This window comes from Chelonoidis abingdonii, chromosome 8, assembly GCF_003597395.2.
Source record: "Chelonoidis abingdonii isolate Lonesome George chromosome 8, CheloAbing_2.0, whole genome shotgun sequence".
Taxonomy (NCBI): Eukaryota; Metazoa; Chordata; order Testudines; family Testudinidae; genus Chelonoidis; species Chelonoidis abingdonii.
Window position 1 is genome coordinate 89,524,870 of NC_133776.1, and position 27,834 is coordinate 89,552,703.

Consider the following 27,834-nt stretch of genomic DNA (forward strand, 5'->3'; position numbering starts at 1 on the left):
GCTATAGAAGACTCCGTTAATGATGGCAACAATAGGGCCAGAACGTTATGGTCCAGTCCGAGCATGGTAACATGGCCAAGAAATGAGCGAATGATGGAATAATCCGGCTAACTAAGGAATGAATCTCTTATGAAAAAGAACACAAGCACTTGTGATTTACATATACTCTACATGACCTGCAAGCAATGGAATTTTTTATATGTTCATGTATGATCTTAGAGCTTTATTTCTACGTGTGTGTGTGTGAGGGGGTGCGTACGGATGAGCGTAACTGATATTGATAGACGCGCCTGAGCCAAACCCCTGGATTCATGTTCAAAATCCAAATTTGACTTTTATAGCTTGAGCCCATTTCTAATATTTAGTCAGATTTATGACCAATGTAGTACTTTGTGGCTAACGCTTGTTCATAGTTTAGCCATTGTTCAGTCGTCATTAAAGTATATAAAAATTATGCATTTATCTTTTTAGCCTATGGACACTTAAGTCTCCGTGTTCTTGGGGTTTTATTTACTTACTCCTTTGCTGCTTGATAGATGGGAGCACATAAAATGTTTCCTCACTGGGGATGTCTCATTAGTTTTTTTCCTTTTAGTGTGATCTGTCATACAATAGCAGATAATGTGGAGTCTTCACACATTCATGTGACTGTATTGTATTTTTATTTATAATTATAAACTAGTTCCTTTTATGTTTGCACAGAGCAGTTGGGATTAAATATAGCCCTGTGCTTAAACACTATCCCCAAAGAAAATGCAGTTATATTTAAACCAGGGCTCTGTCTTCTTGTGTCATTACAGCCCCACAGTTTTCTAAAAAGCAAGCGTGCTCTGTGATATAGAAGGTGGAAACTGGGAAGCTAGCTCTGCTAAGCCTTGCCTAATGCAAACTGCTTTAGTATGCACATCACATCATGCCAGCTATACTGCAGGGAGCAAGCAGTTATCGCACAAGCGTGCATCCTCAGAGCCAGGATAAACACTCCGTTACTCTCCCTCTAAACTGCTCTTCTGGGAGGGAGAGAAAATAAATAGAGTGAGAGAGAGAGAGAGAGAGAGAGGCATTTGAAGTAATCTTTTTAAGGAGAAGGCAGCAGCCAATAGAACCTTTTCTTATTTTTTTTCCACTTCTTACTAGAGAAATCCGTGTTATCTCAGCAATTAAGGAGAAGAGCCAGCATCTAGGGTTCCAGGCTGTGAGGGGAAGTAGCAACTTATACCAGGTAGGAAGCCCTTTCAGCATCCTCTTTAATTCATGCAGCTCAGTTACTATAGTACTTGCTATGTTACAATACTGTGGCTGACTTCTGGAGACCTTGTGTCTGTTAGCCACCATTCCCTGAGTGAAAGGGACCGTGGGGAGCCTTAATTGTCAATGACCTTCAGGGTATTTCTTGGAAAGGCACTAATACTTAGTGCTGTAAAGTAAGGCAATCTAGACTTCCATCTAACTGCTTAGATGTGTGCATTTAGCATCAGGATGCAGCTGGTCGAAACTGCAGCTGTTACCCAGATATGAACCCATGTCACAAATGAGTAAAAATTAGCCATTTTATAATAACAGAAACAGCTGCTCTGCATATTTAGCAACACTGATGTCCTACTGTCCCAAACTGATTACCATAAATTCATTGTGTGCTCTAAAGTAAGCAAATAGGCTTTAGTGTATTCAGAGTTATTCCGACATTTAATGTACTTTTACATTTTCATAGTCACTCGTGCATATTTCATCAAGAGTTTTTATAAACTTTTCTGTTGCAGACATGTCTTCTGTTGTAGATTGATACTCTGCCACTAATAATGAACAATAAAAATAATTGTGAGCCTTGAATTGAACTGCTGGCAATAATACTTTCCAGAATTACTTGCTGAAAGGCCGTTAGAATACAGGACGACCTCTGCAAGGTTTGGGAAGAGGGTGTGGAATGGGATGGGAGTTTTGGGGATGCTCTTTTTTTCTGTCTTTACTCTCATCAATGTAAAAACAAAACTAAACAAACAAACAAACAAAAAAGCCCTACTAACCTGATTTGAGATCCTTCTGTTCACAACTTTCTACTTGACGTTTTATGTTTTTGTTGAATCAAATGAATTAACCTTTACTTGACATTCACATAACCTTTCCACGTTGCGATGGTCATGTGACTTAAGTTTCTTATTAAAAAACATGAATTTGATAGTAGGATATGCTTTTTTAAAAATTCATGGCTATTAAATTTTCTCAGAGCCTAAGTTAGTCTGCAAGAGCTATCATGATGTTTACCAAAAGAGTTGATCCTTTTAAAGTTTTGTTGTTTAACGCTAAATTTAAGTTACGGTCTTTTTTTAAGTAGCGGTTGGGTCTTAGGCAAACTTTTACAAGTCTTATCATGGCTTTGTCTGTAATATCAGACTCTTGTGACTGGTGAATTCTGTTAGGATAAAGCAAAAATCTCTTTTGAAGGCAAAAAACGTGAGCAAGAATACCAGGTCTCTGCTTTTCCTTCCTATAACAGAATTAGAAAACCTGTGTTCTTCAAAACATTCAGTGCTTAGGCCCACTAATTTCACAGATGTTCAGCATGAGTTAATATTAGACATAATTCTGTGCCTAGGCTTCTGATGGCATCCATACAACCTTTTGCATCTTCTGACTGCTTTATTTAATATCTAGAAAAATACCATCAGCATAAATACTTTCATAAAGATGGATTGTGTTTTATTTGCGGTGGAGAAAAATTCTATTGAAAGAAAATGAGTGTACTTTGTATTATTATATCTTTTTTTAGTCTTTTGGCATGTTAAATGTCCTGGGGAAAACTCAATGTTCAGAATTTATAATTATGCCTGATAGTAAATCAATGCTATGGAATTTACAAATATGTGCATATTATTCAGCCCAAGTGAAGTCAATTAGGTCCAATGAGTTCCCTGAACAGTCTCAGTTTAAGAGTCCTGATACCACATGAAAGGAGTTTTATCCTCCATGCCTTATTTTTTACTGAACTGTCATTTGAGGGACACAGAGAAGTCCAACTTCTTGGAGATTTCTCCGTTGTTTAAGTACTCGGTTTTCAATCAACCTGTTATGATACACAATTGGAAGGAAACCTGAAACAGAAAATTGACCACTGAAGTTCTGACTCCTTTGGTATGTGTTGCTGCTAGAAGAACATGATAAAGAAAGTAAGAACATGTCTTCTGTTTTTGTAGAGGTAAATATTTATGAGATGTCGTGCTCAATGGAGTTACTAATTTAAGGGCATTGAGAAAAATAGCAAGAAACATGATGACGTGGAAACATGTCATAAATACAAATTTGGTGTACAATTTTAAGCAAATTCAAATTTTGTTTCTTATCTGCAAGGTGTGCATGCTTGTTCCTGTAAAGATTCTCAGATTTCCCTAAGGAGACATTCATCCCTAACATGACCCCAGAAAAGTTAATGGAGTCAGAAAATTAACTTGGTTTATATAATTTTGTTTTTGTCTAACCATCTGAGTTACAAAGAGTCACTGATATGGCACATTTGCCATTTCTAAAAGGAGGGTGTGTTTAGAGAATCAGGTATCAGGATGCTTGTTTTCTTTTCAAATCTGCTGCTGAGTTGGTGTGTCATTTAACTTTTCTGTGCCTCAGTTTACCTATCTGTAAAATGAGTGTTTGCCTATTTTTGCAGTGCTTGTGATGTTTAATGTTTGTGAAATGTTTAGATCCTTAGATGAATAGTGACATTTACATATTTCAAAATCTTGTTAACATGCAATGCACATTAGACATTACAAAGACTGAAGCACCTTGTTTTAATTAATAGAGAAATGATAAACCTTTAAGTCAACTATTCATGTGGATTTCATCTTCTATTACCCTCTTTAGACTTTGCAGGATGACAACTTGTAGAAATATTTCCTTTTTCATTTTATTGCTCTTCTAATGATTGTATTCCAGTGTTTTAAACCTTTCTCCTGTTCCTGGTAGTACTAAAATCTGTGCAACTTTTTTTTTTCTGTTTGTAACTTATGAATGTGACTTGAAAATAGTGTGTGTGTTGATTTTTACATTGATGATAGTGTGTGCTACTGAAAGGTGCTGGGTGAACATTATAATCCTTGGAGGCTCAAATTCTTTATTCATTTATACAACAGGTTTCAGACGTGCAAGCTTCTTCATATTGTCCTTCCACAGTGTTTCAACCCTGAGCTGCAAGAGACCATCTTTAGAGAGTAAGGTTTGAGTGTGCATTGGGCTCCCCTAGTGCGTGGACCTATGTGCATCCCATTGCCTTTAATGAGACTCTTCATGACTGCGGGGATGCATGCTAGCAGATTTCTATACAGGAGAAAGGCCTTTAAGAGTAGTTCAATCTTTGTGGCCCGTTCAGTCCCTGAATTTTCATCTTTGATTTAATAAATAAATAAATAATTGGGGATATTAATAAATAAATAAATGATTTGAGATGTACCTATCTCCTAGAACTGGAAGGGACCTTGGAAGGTCATTGAGTCCAGCCCCCTACTGTCACTAGCAGGACCAAGTACTGATTTTGCCCCAGATCCCTAAGTGGCCCCCTCAAGGGCTGAACTCACAATCCGGAGTTTAGCAGGCCAATGCTCAATCCACTGAGCTATCCCTCCCCCTGTCACTGTTAGCACTCTTTTTGTAAGGGGGTTTTCTTACATGGGCAACAATCTGAATACAGCTGAAACGACTAACTAACTCATGTCTTCTGGTCCACCACACAGTTGTTATGCAGTAATCAATTCTGGTCACTTCCTCACAGGTCTTTGTACCAGAGCTCTGAGCTATCCTGTCCTGTGGCATTGAGCCTGATAGCTCAGCTGCTGCTAAGGTGAGTGAGGGTTAGATCCATTTTGAAGATCATATTTGCTGCAATGTGCATATGTAAGGTTCAAGCATATGTACAAGCAAATAGTATTTCTTCCTTCCCTTCGACTCTCTCCTGAGATAAAATTGACCAGAAGATGCAATATATGTTTAACCATAGCATAAAGGTTATAACAACAAAAAGTATGAGCTACAAAGCTTTGGTATAAATAGGAATTATTATGTCTCCCCCAAGAGGCCATTATCTCTTGATCTCGCTTTAGATAGATTTTCATAAGATCTTTGTTTTTGAAATCAAAACAGTAAATGTACACCCTAATAGCTCATTACTCTGCACATGGATGAATGATGATTCCATAACAATCCAATGCTGTGTGATGGTAGGAAAAGACGGTCCCCCCCTTTTTTTGAGGGGGTGAAGAGGAGGGCAACAGATATGTCCATGTTCAGAGGTATGTTCCTTCTTAAGTGGCTAGAAAACGAAAAATATTGGTCTGGCTTTTCTTTAACCTTCCAGATGTTAAATAATAATTTTTCAGGATGGAACCTTGATGACCATTGACACTGATATTTTGCTTTGTATGTAGAATCAAGTTCAGAGTTAATATTATAGCTGCTTAATGCTGGGCTATGTTGCCAACTTGAAAGAAATAGCAAGTTACTTACCAACACAACTTCTGAGATTTATTTAGTCAATGATCCCCAAGAAACCAGTCATTACTAGCAATTAACAGCTGGTTTGTTAGCTCACTATGGACCATTAATGCTCTTAACAAAGTGACTGTTAACTAATGCACCAGTAGCAAATTTTGCGGTGGCTATTGCTCTTACTCTATTTGTCTTCTATGTGGCATATGTTCTCTTTTATCTGTCTCCCTCTTCCCCCCGCCCCAACTTTGTTTAGCATCGAGAGAGTAGTTAACAACTGAATTTTGCCCAGTTAATGCTTCTGCGGTAGGGGAAAAAACAGTGGCATCCAGGCTGGATTTGCAATATATATATAGCTGAAAATAATAAACATTAGCCTGCAGTGTGTTACCCTGGACCTTCATCTCTTTATCTTCTTATAACATTTTATACGTGATGCAATTAGTCAGAGATTACTTCTGATCATTTTATTGCTTAAATGAAATCGTAATACTGAATCCAAACAGAGTGAAAGAGTATGCAACCAGACAATCCCAAATATTGATCTTAGAGCAGTTTTTCTGATGGAGGCTGTCCTCCAGGTGCAGGGAATTAAAAATAAAATAAAATAACATCCCAAGACATTTTGGACATCCTGTTATGTCTCAGCATGTCCAGAGCCCCAAAAGACACTGGACACCTGAGGGTATGATATAATGGTGAGATCCAGAAAATAAATTGGAGGCTAAGTGGGCTCCTAGTTTAATATGTTTTAGTGCTGTGTTTCATTCAGCCTCATTTTTCAAGGAGCACAAGGGGGAGAATTGGAATAAATAACACTCTTTTCTTATAATACAAAAAAAGTCAATAGTTCAGGGTGTAACTGTGGGTGTGTTAACTTTTTAGCCAATGGAATTGAGGTGTGCAGCTCCACTAGGCTGATTAGAACCATTAGAAAATGTGCCATGTTACAATGAAATGAAGGAAGATGGATTTAGATCAGTATCTAATGAGTGCTAGATACAGTGGACTTACATTCTGTGCAGGAAAAACAAAAAGTGAAAAATGCAATCTGGCGTAACTTAGTAAAAATTGGGCAGTCACTTCCATTAGTCTTTAGTTTGACTCTTACCTGGTACAGAAATTAAAAAACAAAAAACCCCAAATATAATTATCATCCAGCTATTGGAGGTGAACAAGCAGAAAGGCTTGTCAATATCATTTAGCATGCATTTATGAAGACAGTGTGATCTTGTATCCTAAGGTGGACTAGAGCACGTGGTTCCTTTTTTAATTCCTTTTTTAAAAGAATCTTACAGCCTTCAGTTTTTCTTAGTCATCAAAAGTCTAGTCAGTCCTAGTCATCAAAAGTGGTCCACGAAATACTGGTAACTGTTTTTTTGCACACAGAAGATAGAGATAGGAGGGAGAAGGGTTGTAGGTTGTTTTTTTAAAATATTGCATTAATTTGGTACAAGAGACCAAGATTGTCACACTGAATATTTATATTTTGTTTTGAAGTATCTCTTCAGATAACGTCATCTGTGAAGTAATTCATCAGAGGTAACCTTGCAGAATCATTGTGCTCAGTATAATGCATAAGATGTACAGCAAATGTATGTCGTCACTAGTAAAGAAGCAATAGAAAGCCAGGAAAGAAAATTGTCCTTCTGAAGTGCTCAAATCATTCGCTATATGTTCTCTTTGTGTGCACCTTGCTTGCTTCAGTGTTAATTGGAGTTAGATGCAGACATCAAGAGAAGAATAAAAACACCTTTGGAGAGAGGCAGTAAAGGTGAAGCAGAATTCTTCATGATAAATATCTTTCTTTCACTGTTTTCTATCTAAAAATTACTAGTATTTAATGGGTAAGTTTTTCTTACATTAATTACACACATTGAAACATTGCCATTAGGCATTTGCAAGTATAAGGCTAATCATAAAAATCTGGAATGGGTGGCACACTTACCCAGGCCTGCCTGGAAAACACCTGTCAGATTCATAGGCAAAGTGGATTCAACAGTCTGTGCACAGTCTGTGCATAACAGAATCAGGCCTTTGGATCTGCAGAAATGACAGGCTGCTGTTTTCTAGTGACAGGAAAAAAATACTAGTATAGAACAGCCAAAACGTAGTTCACATAGATTGGGGCTCTGATGACTTCACTTGATTGACTAATGTATTATTTGCCAGCAGTCCTGCTGAGATTGAGACTGCACACAGAGTAAGGTGCTATGCAGCATAAATAAGGGTAGCAGGATCTGCCCTTCAGACACTAATATACTTGTAATTTAATATGGTCTTGGGTGTATTGATAGAAAATAATCACCTAGGTTTAACATTTTACGTAAGTGAACATAATTCTTGCGGAATGACAAGGGAATTGCATGTTACTGAACTCCTTGTGTGTTTGTGTGATTTTTTTATTGGAATGGATACCAAAGTTCACTTATTAAAAGCTGAATTACCACCAATATTAAAGTGTTGACATATTACTTGCCATTGGGTGTCTCTGCAACTCCACAGAAACACAGCTGTATGTGTATCTTTCTGCCTGTTAATCAGAAGAGACCTCCTAGTGTGACTGTATTCAGAGAAGTCCCTTTAACTCCCCCCAACTACTTCTGTGATGCTCCCAAGAACTGAGGTTGATACCTTAAGGTAAATATTACATTCCCCTCGTCCATCCCACAGTATGCTGTCAGTGTTGCTACCTCTGCATTTCCTAGTGCATTCTGGCTTGTGCTGTATTTGTTTAGATTTATAACAAGAACAGGATGAGGTGGGGGAATTTTTCACCTTGAATTCTAGGTGCCTCTGGCATGGTGTTGAAAAATATATTCCTGCCTCCATGAAGAAGGGCCTTTCAGCATGAATAAGTGTGTGGACCTTCTAGATTGTCAGTGCTCCAGGAAGGGGCTGGTACCTTTGTGTTAGAGGGAGGGAAACAATAAATAACAATGTAAGAATGACGCCACCTTAGCAGGTGCTCCCTGTGTGTCCTTGAGTCACATCTGCTTACTTGACGAACACAAACATGTTTTTTGGTGCTCTGAGCAATGTAAACCAAATACAGCTGTGGCAGTGTGAGACTGAATCTATTCTGCCTCATGCAGCAACAACACAATGCCTAGCACGTCTGTGGGTGCCGTATAAGTAATAACGGAAATCATATTAATAACAAAACTGTCAGCTAGATTGCAGAGTTTGTTCCTGGCGATGATGTACTGTTGAGGCAGGGAGAGCAGAGTGCGGCTTCTCAGACTCCAGCTGCGTCTGTAGTATTGGCAGCTTGGGAAGTAATCTTTTGACTTATGAAACAAGCACATGCTATATGAAATACATTCTACCTGCATTGTGCTCTATGCAGGTGGAGGCAGAGGGGATGAGGAGGTAAAAATCAACACACCCATCCTGACCTATTCTGCCTCCCCCACACATAGCCTATCAACTGGAATAGTAGCCACCTCCTCAGTTTTGCAGGGTGTTGAGGCTATTGGATCTGTTGATGTGGGTCCCATGCATCCACAGTGGTGAGGCCAATACAAAAGCACTTTTCATGCTGAATAGCAGGGGCACAATACCCCCTGCACTGCTGTTTTGCTTAGATCCCCCTGTGTAGCCCTTTCCTACCACAAATGAATTCCAGCCAATGAGAGTAAATATAGAAATCTGTCACTTTTACTAGACACAGTCCTAAAATGTCACTTTTGGCTCTGGATCCAGATTTCCACATTCTGCAAATTTGGGTGCATTCAAGTTCTTTTTTTTGGGGTGGGGAGGGAAGCAGAGGGTTGGGTGCAGCCTATAGTAGACATGAACCAACGAATGGGGAGGTTTGTTTCCTACACTTTGTGTACAGCTTTTCACTTTGCCAAATTGATGTAATATGCTACTATCTACTAGAATGTATGATCTCACCCCAGGGTACGTGATGACGCAATGTGACACGTTCACTTTGTTCACCACAGCTGTCTCAAAAGAGACGTTTGAAACACATTTATGGGTGTTGATCTTTTTTTATTGTACATTTCATCATCTGCACTGGTATAGATGCTTAAAAATCCTGATTAAATATTTTTTTGTTGTAAAATGATAAAGATTCTTTCCTCATGCATGGGCTTGTTTGGAAAGTTAGTTTAGACTCTTTGGCATGGAGTAGTGATATTAAATTATTTTGAAAAATATATATTCAGTAAGGAACCATAGCATTAATTATAGGAGTTTTTTGGGGCTCATTAAATTGTTTTAAGCTATTTGGTATTGCATTTCTTTCTATCACCCTTTTTGAATAACTTAATGAAACTAACAAGGGAAATTTAAAATAAGAAGGCTGTGCTTGTCTGATAGAGTATTAAGTTCTTTAGATTAGATGTTGATACAGTCTGTAAAACTGGCATTCTAGGTATTTCTCTGACCCTGAAAGAGATTTACTAATCGACTCTGGTGAATCCTCAGAGATGCTCTGGGAAATCCGCCAATTTCTCTAGTATGCCATCAGTTAATATCACGTTTATTGGAGCTTCATAAAGCTTGCTTAATTTTGAAATTTCTTTGAAGCAACATTTGTTTGGAGGGGAAAAATTTTTCGTTAGCAGCAAGGGAGTGAGACCCTGGGATGTTCATTGCGATTTCAGGGAAGGAGGCACCAAGGAACTGTGCCCCACAAAGTAGAAAAACATGCGTGAGCAGAAGGGATAGCTTATAGGGAACTGAACTGGGTAACTGACTTCTTTGTCAGAAAGGAAGAGGTGTTTTTTTTTTTCCCTGATGAAGAAGCATCAGAAGAGCAATAAACATGATTTCTCCTGTAGAGTGAAGTGAAGAATGGCTTTCCTCATGTGGAGATGAATTTTCATCATGAATTAATGATGAACAAAATAGTTACGCCCCTAACACAGGAAACTTTACTCCAGCCTTGAAAAATTCTATTTGCTGACTTGCCTGGGATAAGTCACTGTTCTGGTGGGTGTGTATGATACAGAAACCAAAAGTCCTTCTCGCATCCTTCAGTAGGATGATGATGATAAACAGTGCAAAATAGTTCTTAGTGTTTTAAGTGTTTAAATAAACCAAAGAAACAATTAGGCTGAGTTTTAGTTTCCCAGACAAGAGAATAAAAACTTCCTTCTCTTCTGCTCTCCAGTCTTCCCTTGTTTGTTGCTAGTCATCTGGGTATCACATTCAGCCCACAAAAATGTGCAACAGGATTGACTCAGGATGGGTGAATCTCAAAGTTCAGAAGCTGTACGCAGATAAGCACCCAAAGTTTCAGTGATTACCCAACAGATTGCTGATATCTAGCAATCACACCAAGACAGGCATTCTTGAAATATTTCCAGTAGGGCTGAATGAGAGCATAAGAACAGCTATTCTCAGGTTATTTTGTCATATATGATTCTGATTTCAACCAGAACTAGAAAGTGCAACAGCAAGAAACGAGATAGGGAGAAAATGTTTTTCAGAGGCACAAAAAATCATTTTAAGGGATGGGGAAAGGCTTCAGTCAGTTTTCATGTTGTCAGCTGGCTCGCTCATCCCTCAATATATATCCTATGGTTTTCCAGTGGCCATGTGAAAGTGAAATGTCCAAGCTGTGTTTTCACTAAGCATGTAACCAGTTTACTAGTGGAACAAGAATGGGAGAAGTTTCTTTTGCATCAAAATGACACACAGAATCCATCGTCTTTGCAGGTGCCAGACATTCCGTGGAGTCTGCATTTACATTGCCACTGTAAGTGAATCAGGGATCTGACTGCAACATAGTTATAACAACTAGTGTAGATGGAACCTGACTACGTCTCCCCAGTCAGATTAAAACTGAGGTCAATCCAAAACTTTAACGCTGGTTGTGGCAGTGAGGTTGGGTCCCGTGTGAACTCTAACTTGTAACTGTATTATTACTGGGTTCTTAAACTTCCTTGTTGTTGTTGGGTACACAGCACTGAGGTGGATCACCATGCGTGAGAAGGAAACACAGACTGTGCTATGCCTGTGGTTGGTAAATGGCATGCATGCCCATGGACTTTTCAGCAGCTTTTCAGAGAGGAAAAATGCTCTTGAACCTGGCTGTAAAAACTCATTTCAGAGTCATCATAAGAAGCCTTCAGTGCCAACTTATCAGAATGCAAAGATGAACTGTGCCAAGGCTCCTCTGACAGGCCAACACAAGGCTGGAGTTAGTTCATTTTTGTTATCACTGGGAGAGATTAAGTAGGGTTTGCAATCAGCCACTGACTATAACAGTTTTGTTTGTTTGTGCTGATTAAAGAGTGAAGTATAAGACTGGTGGAGACAGGTTTTTTTTAAGCAAGGGAAATAATGAAAGATTGCTGCGAGTTTCTAAGTGAGTAAATTGTCAGGCCCTGCAGATAATGGTAAGCGGATACGGTAGGGGTTGAAGAAACCAAGATCAGGTGCTGCCCATGGCTCAGGAGTCTAAATACTCTGTTAACCAAGTCTTTGTCGACTGCCATGCTGGAACCAATGAGGGTGAGAAATGGCTTGTCATAATTCAAGTGGTTTTCCCATTAAGGCTTAAAGCTCTACCTGCCAATTGCATCTTGCAGTTTCAATGAGACAATGGGTATTTCCTGGAAGAAAAACCTTTTAAAGGAAACCTATAGCGATGCTGTCATAACCCGTATAGGAAGCAAAATGTAAGCAATATGCTTGGGTTTTTGATTGGGATGGATTTTCAATGTAACTACATCAATGACAAAAATCTAATGTACCTATGGGAGATGTCTTTCCTTATTTGTAAGGAAAGACTGAGACTTGGAGGTATGCTTTCAAGAATCCGCCACGCTTTTAATCTTCCAGTCTTCAAATTTCCACTCTTACTGTTTCCTTTAAGGTTTCTGAGTGCTGTAGTGCAACAAGCAAATTTCCATGAGGCATACAACAATTAGAACTACTCCTAGCATTCAAAATACTGGGGCTGAAACCCAATGGCCTTGCTTATTTTGTACTCAGTTTATTGGTTTTGACCCTATGTGCTCCCATTGCTGCATTAGCCATTATGAATCTGAGGCCATTCTAAGTGTTTGAGAAGAGGAAAAAAATCATCACCTTGATCTGTTGGACAGGAGAATAATTGAGATTAACCAAAAGGCTCTTTTCCAGAAATCAATCTGGAAATGTCTGTCGAGGCCTTCTTCTAAGATTCCAACCACTTCCTAGCACCATTTACATTTGAAATATACTGCGCTGAATGGAAAAGCCGTTCTTGTGGTATTTGGGTACTTGCACTTCCAATGAGAGGTAGCATAGAATCACAGTAATGAAGGGCTGGAAGGGACCTCAAGAAGTCATCTAATCTCTTGAAGAAGGACCAAATAAACCTACCCCCATCCACATGGGTGGCGGGTATTGTAGGCAGGGGTAGGCTGTGACTTCCAAAACAGCCTAGTATGACCGTGCCCACACTTCACCCCCAGGCTAGATCCCATCCTGCAATTCCCAGCACTCTGCCCTGGCTGGCTGGCCTGCCTCCCTAGGGACTCAGGGCAGGTGGTGTTTGGGCCGCGCTGTCTGGAGCACCATGGCTGGGGGTACTGCAGCCATGCCACCTGTTGCTTTGGGGCTGGCTGCCTGGAGCACCAGAGCTGGGGGCACTGTGGCAGTGCTGCCTGGAGCACCGGGGCTGGGGATGCTGCAGCTGTACCGCCTGGCCACCCAGTGGTTAGGCTGGGGACTGCGGTGGGGATGGTCTGGACTCCTGCGGGGTGGGGGATAGAAAGTGAAGGGGAACGGGGGTCAGAAGGGGAGGGGTGGAGGAGCCTTGGGCACAAGGGAAGGGGCCGTGGGCTAGCCGCCCCTAACGGCCCGGTCACCAGCCGCCCATGCCCATCCCTGGCAGATGATGTTTAACCTATTCTCAAAAACCTCCAATAATGCAGATTTCACAATCTCCCTTGGAAGCCTATTCCAGAGCTAATTATCCTGATCATTAGAATGTTCTTTCTGATAACTAACCTAAATCTCCCGTAACATATTTGAAAACTGTAATCAGGTCCTCCCTTAGTCTTCCTTGCTCAAAACTAAACATGACCAGTTGTTTTTTTTTTAACCTTTCCTCTGGAGTCAAGTTTTCTAAAGCTTTTATCATTTTTGTTGCACTCCTATTGCCTCTCCAGTTAGTCCACATCTTTTCTAAAGTGTGGTGCCAGACATGGACAGAGCACTCCAGCAGAGACCTCACCAGTGCCGAGTAGAGCAGGACAATTACTTTCCATGTCTTGCATGTGATATGCCTCTTAACACACCCCAGAATTATATTAGCCTTTGTTTGCAACTGGATTGCATTGTTGACTCATATTCAATTTGTGATCCACTCTAACCCTCAGCTCTTTTTAGTAGTACTGCTACCTACTCAGTTATTTCCCGTTTATAATTTGTATTTGATTTTTTGCTTTCTAACTGTGGCACTTTGCACATGATTTTCACCTTGTTGATTTCAGACCAATGCTCTAATTTGTCAAGGTCATTTTGAATTCTAATTCTGTCCTCCAAAATGTTTGCAACCCTTCCCAGCTTGGTATCATCCCTATTCTCCAAGTTGTTAATGAAAATATTGACTAGTCCTCAACCCAGGACAGACATCTGCGGGACCCCACTATATAAATATAGTAGAGAAGCATTTAAAAATGGTCAAAATAAACGTTCTAAATGAACTCTCTTAATCTTGATATTGAGGTTAGGCAAAGTTAATGTTAAGATACTAAAACTTCCTTTTATTGTTAGAATGTTGTTGATTAACTGTTAACACACACATAGCAACCTGCAAAATGACTTTGTTGTTATAACCTCATACTGTAACTTACACCTAAAGCCTGACAATAAATTAAATTGCAGAGGAAAATAGTAATTAATTGCTGCAAATTTTGCTGGTACTTTGGATTGGCTCCAAATATTATTCAAAAATTTTAAGTTGGTCCTGACAATCTAAGAAAAACTCAAACACCAAAGTTCTATATGTTTTTGTATCCTAGTTGGGCCATATGATATTTTTATAATTCTAAATGGAACAGATACACGTTTCCAGCAAATCTTGAACTCCTTACTCATGAAAAATCCCCATTGACTTAATTGGCAACGTTGTCTTAATAAGGAATAAAATTAGGTGCCATAGAATTTCTGATTCTATATTCATTCCTTCCTGTGCCCCCGGATCGGTGTTTTTCCACCTTACATTTTTTTCCAGTACACACACACTCATTTCTTGCCTCTGTTGGGTTCAGGCCACTTCTCCCTTGCTGGACTGAATTGGTACTTCAGAAAGCAGTATGTCTTCTCCAGGGTGTGAAATCAGTGGGCATGCCTGGGGAGCAGGTGCTGCATCTGAATAGCCAATTAAGATAAGCAGGGAAGAGAGACAAAAGCAAGGAAGAGACCAGGATGAGGGCTGTGGCAAGAAAAACAAAACAAAAAAACAGGGAAGGGAGAAGGTGGGGTAAACAGGGATGGAGGAGAAGCAGGAGCATGAGGACTTGCTCGTTGTATAAGTGCCACTCCAGGGTGAAGGTTACACATTAAATCACTTATCTTAAAAGGTCATGTCATAGTCAATAAAATCCTACAGAATATTAAATAGCTAAGGATATGGGGCCAGATGCTGAAATGCTGCTGAGACACATTCAGTGCAGCTACAGTGGGGAGGGCACATAGGTAGCTTGAACTCATTTTTGCACTCCCCTAGTGCTGGGGCCATTGGGGTGCTGATCTAGTCATGGTGTAAATTAGAGCAACCGGATGGTCTCTTTGACATGTTCAAGCTACCTACGATGCCCATCAAGGGATTGTTCTGGCATCTGGAGAACACCAAGACATAAGAGAGATCTGGTCTTGTCTTTCCCCCGGTGACTCCACATGCAGGGGCTGTTGTGGTGATTCTATGCTATCAGAGGATTCTTCTGTGGCTGGATCCACTGGTTTTGTGCTACTGGAGCAACCAAAAGCCAACACACAGTGCCAGAGGACCACCGAATGGAAGCCCAACCTTTTTTCAAATCCAGTGGTGAGAAAGGGTTTTCAGACTTACCCCAAATTCTTGCCTTTTCACAACAGATCCTTATAGTTACTAAAGATCAGCTTTACTTTGAGACCCACACCCAGTGTATGATCAATAACTTCCAGAGCTGTCCTTTCGTTCCATCACTCAAAGATGACTTGAGCTGAAGTGCATCTAGCTATATATTCCTATTTATGTACAGAAAGATCCTGTTTATACCCACTTACTGCAATACCTCATGTATCCTAGAATGATATCTTCCTTTACAGAGAAAAGACCATAACTGCAGTGTCTCATATCCTAATATATGGTAATTGTGGCTATAAATCTTGCCCTTTTAAGGCAGGCTACTGTTACTAGAATTTCAACAACTGCTCAGAATCTTCAGGCCCAGATACAGACCTGATGTCCTTCAGCCCCTATTGACAGAATTCTTTTGCTGGCATGAGATAACCAAAGGGGGGGGATGGGCGGTGTTTCACTTTTCTCACCGAGTTATGGGCCTAACTTAGTTAATAGACAATGTTCAGGTAAGCAAGAATCTACCCAATTAAAAGGAGATTTTTTTTTCTTTTTAAATGGTGGCTGAAAAGGAAAATGTAGGAACTATTCACCCGAAATACCACCTGATTCCAAATTTCTAAATGTAGTCTTTTCTTGTGTGAAATTTGTGCACATAAATACTGCATTTGCACATAAGTTTTGTTCTAAAAATGGAGGCCATAATGGCAAATAATTCTCTCTATGCACTTTCCAAGCCACTCCAATTCAGAAAATAAGACGAAAACACCTGTTGTTGGGCAAAGGTACCTTGTGCATACCCCTCTGAAAATAAATCCTTCACAAGGATAATATGACATCCATGATGGTTCAAGGCAAGTAACAAAGAGAGTCTCTCGTTAAATAAATAAATAAATAAATAAAATAAAGAAAAACCATTGCCAGGAACCAGACTGTTTTTATGGTTTGCTTTAGTGGGAGATGAATGGTAGCAACTAAAATGAGCCTTCTGATGCAGGAGAAAAATCCCCAACATAAAATTGTCATTCCTTCTGCAAAATTCTCTTTAATATTCTTCTTTGAAGTTTGCGATATCCTAGTCTTTCTATCTACAGAATTATGTAGTAATTGATCATGTTTCATGTAGAATGACTAAGCAGTGTTAGTGGCTTTGATTAGAAAGGATACATTTTTAGCATGTCTGCAATATCAGTAAAAAAGTATGCTGTAAAATACAGTGATAGAGCAGCGGCCCAGCAATTGAAATGGCCCCCTCAGAGCTGCTACCCCTCAGCACACCTGCAGAAATTGCTGGCTTTGTCTCCTAGGTATGTTCTGTGCTTCTCAATTAAGAACCTGTAGCTTGAGTCACACAATGTAGCAACTGACAAACTCAGACATAACTTTATCTCACAGAGACTGTTGCTTGAATTGATCTGACATACGGCGTGCTACTTTGGAAATCTGCAGTTCCTGGCCTACTACTTTGCCAGGTAATTGCTTTTGGCATTAGCATGTAGAATATACAGTTGATTTAAAATATGACAGCTGTATAAGCCACAACATTTGCAAAGAGGGACAAAAAATTAAGTTCAACTGAGAGACTCAGACGTATTCTTATGGGCTCCCAGAAATGTAAAGCTGGTTCTGACTGACCTTATTCTAGTTCCAGGGACAGTTTTACACCTGCTACAATAAGTAGGTATTGGAAGCTATTGGTCATAGATGCAAATGTAACAGCTGTAAAAAATCCCTCTCAGAACTTGGCATCAAAGTCCCCCAGCTGCCAGTGCCAAGCACACCTCAACAAAAAGTACTTAGTGTTATATAGTGATGCTAGAGCACACTATTGTAAAGGAGAAGCCAAAGAGAAGCACATTAAAGAACTGCAAGCAAAACGATGGAGCCTGATTATTGCTAGAATTGCAGGTATGTGCCAATATGCTTTCAAAATGCATTTAATCTTTTACAGACTTTAAAACGCCATTCAGGGAAGCAGACTCTTTGCATTTTTTTAAGATATTTGAATTTGTAGGGGGGATGAAATGCAGAATTTTGTGCCACTTCAAGGTAAGTGTGTGTGTGTGAGTGAGAGAGAGAACATACGCACACATGCATGCATGCAAAAGTGAGGCATCCAGAGCTTTCGGAGGGAACTTTCCCTTGACCTTTTTGAGGCATCTCATTCATTATTGAAAGCACCTAAAAGATGAAAAGTGACCTCTGCTCAGCAACTCTATATCAGGATACATATGTGCAACTATAAGAGCTGCTTTTATTCTGTGCAGGACTTGGGTTCTTTCGGATTTGTCAGAAGGTGATAAGTGGGTGTTGTCTCTTAAGTGCATAGTTAGTGATGGCAATTTATTCATGTTGTTTGAGAGCCAGAAGAGAGAAGGCTGAGATACTACCCCTGAGGCTTGGAAGGAGGAGAAAAAGGCAGTAATGGCCACGGAAGTGACACTAATTGCCATTGCATCCCTTGGTTTGTTCTTGTGACTCATTTCCCTTGGAGATAAAAGGAAGCAGAGTCGCTGGTACAGAAGAGAGTGGCAATGCTCAGCTTCACTGTGCTGCTTTGCTTGCTTCTCTCACATTTGTTAATGCTAGTCAGTATTTCTTGTATCCTGGAACACTTTCAAGCCTGCAAATCTCTCGCTTGTTACACTAATGCAGACAATTTTATGTTCTTCCTCCCTCCTGTACCATAGATTAGAAGCTGTTGAGAGAAGTGGCCATCTCTTTGTATGTGTTTACACAGTGCCTAGTAAAATGCGCTCCGAAAGTTGATTGCGGCCTCTTGGTGCCACTGCGGTATATACATTTAATAATAACTACCGTAGTTACATTTGCTTCATAACCTCTGCTAGGGAGGTTGTGACAATGCAGCCTGGTCTTCATCAACAAAAACTTTATTAGCATGAACGTAACTCTACAGATGCCTACAATTTCCAGTACTGAAAAATCACCAGCAGATGGCAGTGTGACTATATGCCACCCTTTGAATTGTTAACCATATCTCATTTGTTTGTGCTACTTATAATATTTGGTGGTTCTCTCTTTCAGACAGGTTCTTAGCTACTCTGCCTGAAGAAGTCAGAATTTTTGGAGGCAAAGGAATAACAGTAAGAAGGTTTCTTTTTCAAGGCATAGTCTTTTGGAGCAAGCTCCAATTAAAGCAACCAATTCCTCAGAATCACAACTTCCAGCAGTAGGAATTAGATGTCTAGTGATGACCCTTGTGTAAATCATCATTTCCTAAGAGTTACCATATATTGATGTATGAGAATATAATATGAAATACCGGTTGGTAACGTCTTTTATGGTGACACTGTAGTAGCTTAGACTACTGAATTTAGCATTGACAGTTGTCACCCCCTTCCATTAGATCTTGCCATCTGTTTTAACTCTAACCAAATCTGCCAATATTTGTCTCAGTTCAGATGTATAGTATTGTAGTTAGCTGCACTGTAAGACGGTTATGACTTTGTCTGGATGAAATCCATGTTCATTTACTGCTCCCAGATCTGGCAATATTTTGGCACTTTGTTGGTTTTTATTTATTTTTTTCTAACAAAAAGTGAACATTATTTTTACAACTCCTCTGGGCACTATGTTCTGCTTCTGAACATCTAAATTCTTGATGATTTCTCCACAATAGTGTTTGTATTCCCTAACGTTAGCCTGGGGATACCACAGATACCATATTAAATGCCAAATTTGTAATTAAATTTACCTGAGAAAGTACACTTCAGAATACCTTTGCCCTAGATATAAGATCCTTTCAAAGTTGAGAAGTTATATATTTCGTAGCAGCAATTATCAGAGAAAGTATAAGATGAACATGAATCTGTCTTCCTGTTTTTCATGACAAGAGCAACAGGAGAGCACCATTCAGTTGATTAATGTATCCTTGTGATAACTCTGTGACTCTTCATTTCCCCCAACTCTGCCTCTTTTGGCAGCTGTGGAGTTGTTACTCTCTGAACAACATTTGCACTGTAGGGGTCTGCATTTCAGGGCAGTCTTTACATGATCTCCCTACAAGAGACCAAAGTGTCAAAATACACTAAAACTGATTTGATTTGTGTGTTTGATTAAGCCCATTGTGTTTGTTTTATAATGTCCCAGTAAGCTATCAACCTTGCCTTTGCAGACCACAATTAAAAAAAGGAAGTCTAGCACATTTTTCTTTATTTTGTCTGTGCAACAAACAGCTTTGGCCTCTGGAGTCTTTCCATTGTACAACTGTTTGAGGAAAGTAAACATTCTGTGCACACTCATGATTACATCTGCGGTATCCTTTGGCAGATATCCTGGGCCAGATCTGGCCCTGTCTTTCTTCAGTTTTACCAATCCTCATCCTTTGGCATATGCTGGCACTGTCTGATTTTCCCTTTGTTCTGTGAGCAGTCTTGTTTCACAACTGGACAGATTCAGTATGCTCAGTACTTTGAGATTTTATCCATTAATGGCACTGACCAATTTCCATAGCGCTGTTTAAAGAGAGCTCTTTCTTTCTTTTGTAATCTCTTTAAAAATCTGAGCATACACAATAACACTTTTTTCACACTCCTTCTCTTGTTTGTAAAGTGCCTAGCTAAAGGAGGCTATGTTCATGCATGGGATGCCAAGTTACTTTTGTAGTTAAATGCCTCATGCCCTGTATTGCACCAAAAGACAGCTGTGCTGCTGGTTAACAAGAAAATGTATGGGCAGAAATCATGCACTAAGGTCCAGATTCTGAAAAATAATACTTAGGTGGATAGTCCACTTTTGTATGAAATTTACCATGCCTTCTGAACTTAGGCATTTCCTAACAACTGTCTACTTTAGTAAGTACCCTTTCATTAACTAGGCAACCTTAACATTTTTTAATGGAATGTTGAGTGAGAGAAATTTCATCTATAATGATGTTTCAAAAACAAGTCATCTTTGGCCAACTGTTGCTGAGATACCTTAATTTACCCCATGCTTTGATTTGCTTTTAACGTTGGTATTTTATGTACCAGTGTTGTTGGGAAATGTTGTAACGGTTGTATTTTTTAATAGCAAAAACAACGAGGAGGCCTTGTGGCACCTTAGAGACTAACAAATTTATTTGGGCATAAGCTTTTGTGGGCTAAAACCCATTCCATCAGATGCATGGAGTGGAAAATACAATAGAGAGCTATAAATACACAGCATATGAAAAGATGGGATTTGCCTTACCAAATGGGGAGTCAGTGCTAACGAGCCAATTCAATTAAGGTGGAAGTGGGCTATCTGATGAAGTGGGTTTTAGCCCACGAAAGCATATGCCCAAATAAATTCATGAGTCTCTAAGGTGCCACAAGGACTTCTCATTGTTTTTGCTCATACAGACTAACATGGCTACCACTCTGAAACCTTTTTAATAGCAGTTACTTTATACCAAATGTCGAGGTGGCTTGGAATTAAATGCATGAGCATAGAATTCCAAATGTTTCATCCCTAATTTACGCCAAGGATTTGGATAACATAGTGCAGTGGCTAAATAGGTTAACAGCATTATTGGGAAGATAAGTATTTTGATATCTATGTTACTCCTTTATTTTCTTCTGCACAATTCCTTTTATTTCACAGCCTTCATATAAGTAATCACTGGGTTGATGTTACAATGAGTCATATTAGTCATTGAAAGTATGTATAGATATTATCAACACAGTGTGTGTCAGACATGACTAATGGTTGTACAGCATCTCTCCAATTTAATTTTTTGTTTTTCATTTGCATCTTATGGGGTTGTTTAATAACCTTGTTTACATTTCTACCTTTAAAAAATCTGAAAATTATCATTGTTCTATATTTTGTTTTAGATTCTGATCGTATTTGGGATTAACAAAACTAATGATAATATTGTAGTGCATGGTATCAGGGGGTAGCCGTGTTAGTCTGTATCCATAAAAACAATGAGGAGTCTAGTGACACCTTAAAGACTAACAGATTTATTTGTATATAAGGTTTCATGGGTAAAAAACCCAGTTCTTCAGATGCATGGAGTGAAAATTACAGATGCAGGCATTATTATACTGACACATGAAAAGAGGGGAGTTACCTTACATAGTAGTGCATGTTGTTTTTTAAATGAAATGGAGCATATAACTTTATATTACCCACTTTTTCAGTGTTACTTGATCTTATTGCTAATCTCTGGGAAGGAATTACTTCTGTTACTATAAAAAGACCTCCTAGTAATCAGGAATTCTTTCATGGGCCATTGTTTAGATGTAAAAATGCTGGTCTCTGCATTATATCATGGCTTATATTTCAGTGATCAGGGGGATTGTTTTAGTATTACTTATCTTATTGTAGTGCTGCAGAGTGACTAAGTAAGAGCTGACAACTGAGTGTGAAATTAATATATGCTCTCTTCAGGTAGTTCTCATCGTTGTGGGACACACTAGATGAGAACACACTGTTAGTATCAGGAGACTATGTAATCAAGATCAGAAACAATATACTAACTAATATTTTACCCTCTTTGTACGAGTGAGAAAGCACAAACGCAGTGCGATGGTACTGAAGTGCCACAACATTTCAGATTTGTTACATGCATAATCACTTGCAGGTGCAAGCCTATAAATGTAATCATTTGCAAGTGCCAACATCAGTTATTGCAGACAGTGGAATCTGAGCACAAAACCAGACACTGTGATACCTTATGTTTGTCCCTCCAGTCCTCTGCCCCTAATAGAAGGAGTTGATGCAGCATATGGAAGACAGGGTCGGGAGGTGGACAGCACCATGTTAAATGAGTTCGGTCCCAGAGCCCATCTCCTCCTCAGATCCTCTACCTACCATTGGCTGGGCTGGAGGGAGAGGGTGGATTGCTTGGGACTCCTGCCTCCCATTTATTTAAATTTTTCCCAAGCTTTTCAAGGGCCTCTTGTCTCTTTATGTGCCCCACCCTCCCACTCTTTAGTTGTTCAGGAGCTGTGTTTTTTGCAGGATGCTGTGGGCTGATCAATCACTTGTTATGGGAACAGGAAGGAATTTTTCACGAGGGGCTGGGTTGGCTGAGCTCAGGTGGATTTTTTTTTTTTGGCTTATTTGCAGCATCGCGGAGGCACAGTTGGGTTGAAAGGAATAAGACTTGAAAGTTTAACATTGCAAAATGTAAAAGTGTCGAGCTCATCACAATGTGCCACCAGTGTCCACTGCAGAAGAAAAGATAAAAGGACCAGCTGCCAGAGGTAAATGAGACCTGGGACTTCTCCCTGTGTCTATAGGAAAAGGGGAGACCTTCAATTCTTGTGGACCAAGGTCCACCTTTGGTACCTTCTCCCTCCCTGCTAGGTGAGGGTAAGAGGATTCAGAAATAAGCTGAGATCCAGGGGTAAGCTGAGAAGGGTCTATCCGGAATTATTGGTTTTATGGTGGAAGCCCTGTAACTCCACCCTGAACCCAATAAAATGCCCTGCTATGTGAGAGGGGGAGACTGGTATAGCACCCCCCACAGTGGGCAGTTGTGGCCTGCCGTTGCAAATCCATCCCTGGGTCTGTCATCCATTCACCTTCGTGTCTGATCCATCTAACCCTGGCTTGAACCCTGACTCCCTCTGTTAACTGGGCAAGTCATCTGACCTCTATGTGTTTCCACATACGTAACAATAGACACAATGCTTGCTTTGCTCAGTGGGATGTTGCCGTGTTTGATTAGTTGATGGCTGGAAAGTGCTTTGAAAATTGAAAATGCTATGAAAGTGTTTTTAAAATGAAATATTTCTGGTGTTTGTGGTCAGGGTTATACTAAAATTGAGAAACCATGAGTAAAATAATAGGGAAGTGTTGTCCTCATGAACTACCTAGGATGATTTAAGATGACAATAGCTAATTTAAGTAAATAGTGTCATTTAATTTGATAATCCTCATATAATATTCATATAGTTTGCAGTATAAGCACAGTATTGAGTAGAATATTAATACCCAGTGTAAGCCTAGAACAATTAGAATAATTTTTTCAAGTTAAACTTTTGCCAGCTAATGATGTAGTCCAATAAAAAAAAAAAAAAAACCTCCATACCAAAAAAATAAATAAATGAAATAGTACAAAACAACTTACAAGTGCAAGGAGATTATGTTCTTAAGAACGTATGAATGTACCATTTGCTGTTTGTTATACCCTCTTTGACATAAGAATGAGACTATACATAAAGCATTTCAAGTATTCAAATTCCATGATAATTTATTCATAAGATAAACACTATAATACAAATGGAAAATGGCCTAAAATTAATCCTCTCTTGTTAGTGAATATTGTAATGCAAACACAAAACATAGATGTTGTATCCTTGTTTCTGACAATCGTACCTCTAAATCACAAAGAATCAGGAATTAGTAAAAGGTTGCTGAAGAACTGCTACTTATTATAGGAACCTGTTTCGGCTTTTCATGAAGGTACTGCAAATGCTTTTTCCTAGGACAGGATGTTAAGGACAGTGTGAGATTTGCCATAATGTATAAAATCCAAATGCTGGAATTAAGCTTTGTGGGGATTAATTTTAATGGTGCAAGGGTAGGTGCATATTCTGTTAGCTAATCTCTTATTTGCTTCACAGTAAAAATGACCCTCCATTCCCAGATACTACCTCTTCTAGTCAACAGGGGGCAGCAGTTCTGCATTCTTTCATTCCACATTAAAGAATTGTAATCCATATTTCCCCTTGTTTCTGACATTGCTAATAGCAGTTATCAGTGACTGACAGGATTTATTTTACCTAATTATTACTGTTGTATTTTATTTATTTATTTGTGTTGAGGGCTCCATGGATATCCACCATTATTATTAATATTAGAGAGTCACTGTAGATGCTTTTAAACAATAACTAAAATATCATTAGTTTCTGCCCAGGGCGCTTTAAAAAAAACTTCTCAAGTAATGGCTCCATATATAGTCAGTCAGGTCTTCACTGGTTTTTATTCTTGTCAGCACTGCAGAGCCAGTATAGATGCTTCTGCCAAGCAATCTTCTTTCTTTTCTGCCTTCTGCATCAGCAATTGCAAAGTTGAAACACGCTTACTAATAGAATTTTGAAGAGAGAGTTCTAATAAGGAAGGTATTGTCATTTTGATGAACAAGGAACTATATATGGTTAGATGGGACTGTGACTCTGACTCCAAGCTGCAGCTAAGCTGAGCTCAGAGAAGTTTGGTGGACAGGTCGGAAAAATAGTTGAGACCTTTCCCTTAGAGACAGATTTTGGAGGCACCCAAGGACTGTTCTGCTCCCCAGGGTAAATTAGAGCAACCCCAGAAGCTGCTGTAACATAAAACTAGCTCTCAAGTTCTTTGGGTCATTGCAGCAGCCATGAATTTCCCTATTCATCCTGACACACCTCCTTCCTTCACCAGGTCACAGCCTTAGCACACCAATTTTAAGGTTTTTAACTAACTGCCCATTTCTGAATTCTCTTAACCCACACAACAGGCAATTTCACAACCTCTTGTCTATTTATCCTCTGACCACTATGTTTTTTACTTTTCATTGTTCGCATAGTGACCTTTGTTTAATGTTCAGTGTTGCTCAGCGGAAGGGCTTTCTGAGGTATTGACACGATTGTACTAGTAGCCTGCTCAGCAAAGTGGACACTGTGCAAGCATGTTGCTGTTGAAGAAAGTAACTAATGGGGTCCTTATCTCATTTATCTGGCTAGAAAAGGAAAGTTGATGGGCAGAGAATTGGCCTGTTATAAAGGTTAAAAAATAGACTCAAAATCTGTGCATTGTGGATATTCTAGCCCAGTAGGTAATCCACAGCAATTGGAAGCAGATTTGTAATTGCTTTGAAGTGTTTCAATTGAAAGGTTATGTCTCTTTAAACCTGTTCCCCTTTGTCTATGTGTCATGCTTTGTGACAAAATATTCAGTATAGACTGTTGTGCGGACATCTTGACACATTGCTGCAAAACTCCCACTACTTTGGCTACATTTACGCTGGCAGCGTACAATTCAGTTCCTAGATTTTAATGCCAAATAACAGATCTCTTTGAATCGTGACTGTCAGATATGTACGTTAGAAATTGCTTTGAAAAGTCTCATTTGGAAGTGTGAGGTGACGTCAGGCTGATTATTTTTAAGTATTACTCTAGTTTATCTATAGTGGAAGTGATTAGAATTGCTTTAGCTTTTCCTCTTTTCTTTTCTTCTCTACACTCCTTCTTTTTCTTCCAAAGTTTTGTCTGTGATTGTCACACAGCAGATTTTCAGCTCTTTCACGTTGCCATTCTCCTCATTCTGTAACTTCCAATTTCTGTATGCTCTTCTTTTCAAATATTTAGAACCAACCATGCAAACAAACAGCTGCACATAAGCACTGAGTAGGTCAATATCTGCCTGTGTCAATTATACACATGAATTAGAGTTTTGAGTGCACATATAATTCTATGTGGAGAGCCTCTAGACATGAACTTGTAATTTAACATTTGACTCTTACTGGACCTCATCTCACACCTCTTCTTCTTTACTCCTACAATACAAGAGAAATACGGATACTTTGTTTTTGTCCAAACATTTTCCCACTTCTCAAATTTATAGAAGAACCACCCTGTCGCTGGGAGTGAATGAGATTTGGGCTTCTTCAGTTAGATAACGATAATTTCTTATTGACAAAACTTTATGGGTTTTAAAAAGCAATAAATGTTCAGTAGACTTTCTGTTGAAAGTGAGCTGGAACTTTTATCCAGTTGTATGACTGGATCAGAAATAAACCGAAACACTAATAAGACATAAGGCCCTGCTAAGCTATGCTTGCTTCCTCTCAAGACCTAATCTTTTGAGATGCTGAGAACCTCTTAAGAGGAGTTGTGTGGGAGTTGAGATTTATTAGTACTTTGATGGCACTCAGCACTTCACAGGTTACAGCATTTTAGTCTATTTGATTACATGTCCTGTCTCTTTGATCCAAAACCCATTGAAAGCAAAGGGACTTTTTCCAGTGACTTCAGTGGGCCTTGGATCAGGTCTTAAATCAATGGGACAGTAATTCCCACTGGGTTACTTTCTAGTTCTCACCAGGTGATGTTTCCTCCTTTCCATTTGTTGGGCCAGTGGTGGACTTTGCAGCTGATATGATTAGGCTTCATTTCAAAATAAGAAGTGTGAATGTAAGTTCATTAATGTTTTAACTCTAACATCAAACAGCAATTGAAACCAGTTTTGATACATATTTTTGAATTATACAACTGTTGGTGTGTTCTGAAACCTATTCTCTTAGCCCATGTCAGCAGGTGAGACACGCTGTCTTTTTAAATAATTACTGAGTGGAAATCCCATTCAGACTCTTATTATTGGGCCTTCAGATTATGACAGAAGTATACCAAGAGAATGGGGCTAAGTTCCATCATAAATCAGTCTTTGCAGGAATATCTTGGTGCTAAGTTGCTTGATCTACAAGAACTTCAGTCCAAAACTATCATTCACCCATTTGACAAAGTCATGTTAGAATATAGCTATATTTGAAATACATTTCCTACATACTTTTTCACAATATAGTTCTTGATATAGCTTGTAGAGCTCTGAACAATTCAATTTTATACAGATTGATTACATTTTCTAAAGGATTTCTACAAGTAATAGCCGCCAGAAGACCACTATATCACTGAAATATTATTAGAGGAAAAGAAATGGGGAGGTAGGTATTAGGATGAGGACGTTAGCCTTGAGAAATTCCATAGATATGTGCATAAGCTATGGGTCTTCCTGTTTTGCCACTGGCTCTGGTAATTATTCTGTTTTAATGTAAGACTTGAAGTTAAAACTGTGTTGGAAAAGCATTGTGCAGTGTTTATATCAAAGCTTCAAAGTCTGCCTCATTATCAAGGCATGCTTCTGATTTTTTTAAAAATCCTCTTTTATCTTCTCTTTGAAACAAAGCTATTTTTGAAGTATAAAAACAGGTGAGATATCTTTTGTAACAGATTCATGAAAAGGCAAATGAGGGAGAAGGTCTGTAAGATAGATGAAATGCAGGCAAAAGATCATTTGAAATAGTAAAATGAAAAATAATAGAATCATGCCAGGATACACGCACAATCACAAATTACCTATGCTTGGTTTACAGATATCAGCAACGAACAGTAGGTACCATATTTATAATGTGTTTTTAGCATTTGTACACATGATGTTGCATTACAGTTAGTTCCTTCAAGTCTTTTGAATGTAAAATCCTAAGTTTATACATGACAAAGGAACACTGAACTGAAAAAAAAATCTTTTGTATTACACTTGATTCAAATTCTAGGGTTTGTGTAAACTTTGAAGTCTGTTCTGTCATGGAAAAAGAAATTTACAGAAACAAATCCCGCCCATTAATTCTTATTGGGAGAAACTGTACATGCTTAAAATCTCCGAAT

General features: G+C 39.1%; 1 protein-coding gene across 5 annotated transcripts in view; it reads left to right on the forward strand.

Annotated features, from left to right (window-relative positions):
- The first annotated feature begins 974 nt into the window (after positions 1–974).
- Positions 975–27,834, forward strand: part of TENM1 (teneurin transmembrane protein 1) — a 1,495,391-nt gene continuing 1,468,531 nt past the window's right edge. For all 5 annotated transcript variants that reach the window (XM_075068828.1, XM_075068831.1, XM_075068830.1 and 2 more), the window contains exon 1: positions 975–1,222. The gene's annotated coding sequence lies outside the window, so the exon portion shown is untranslated. The remainder of the gene's footprint in view (positions 1,223–27,834) is intronic.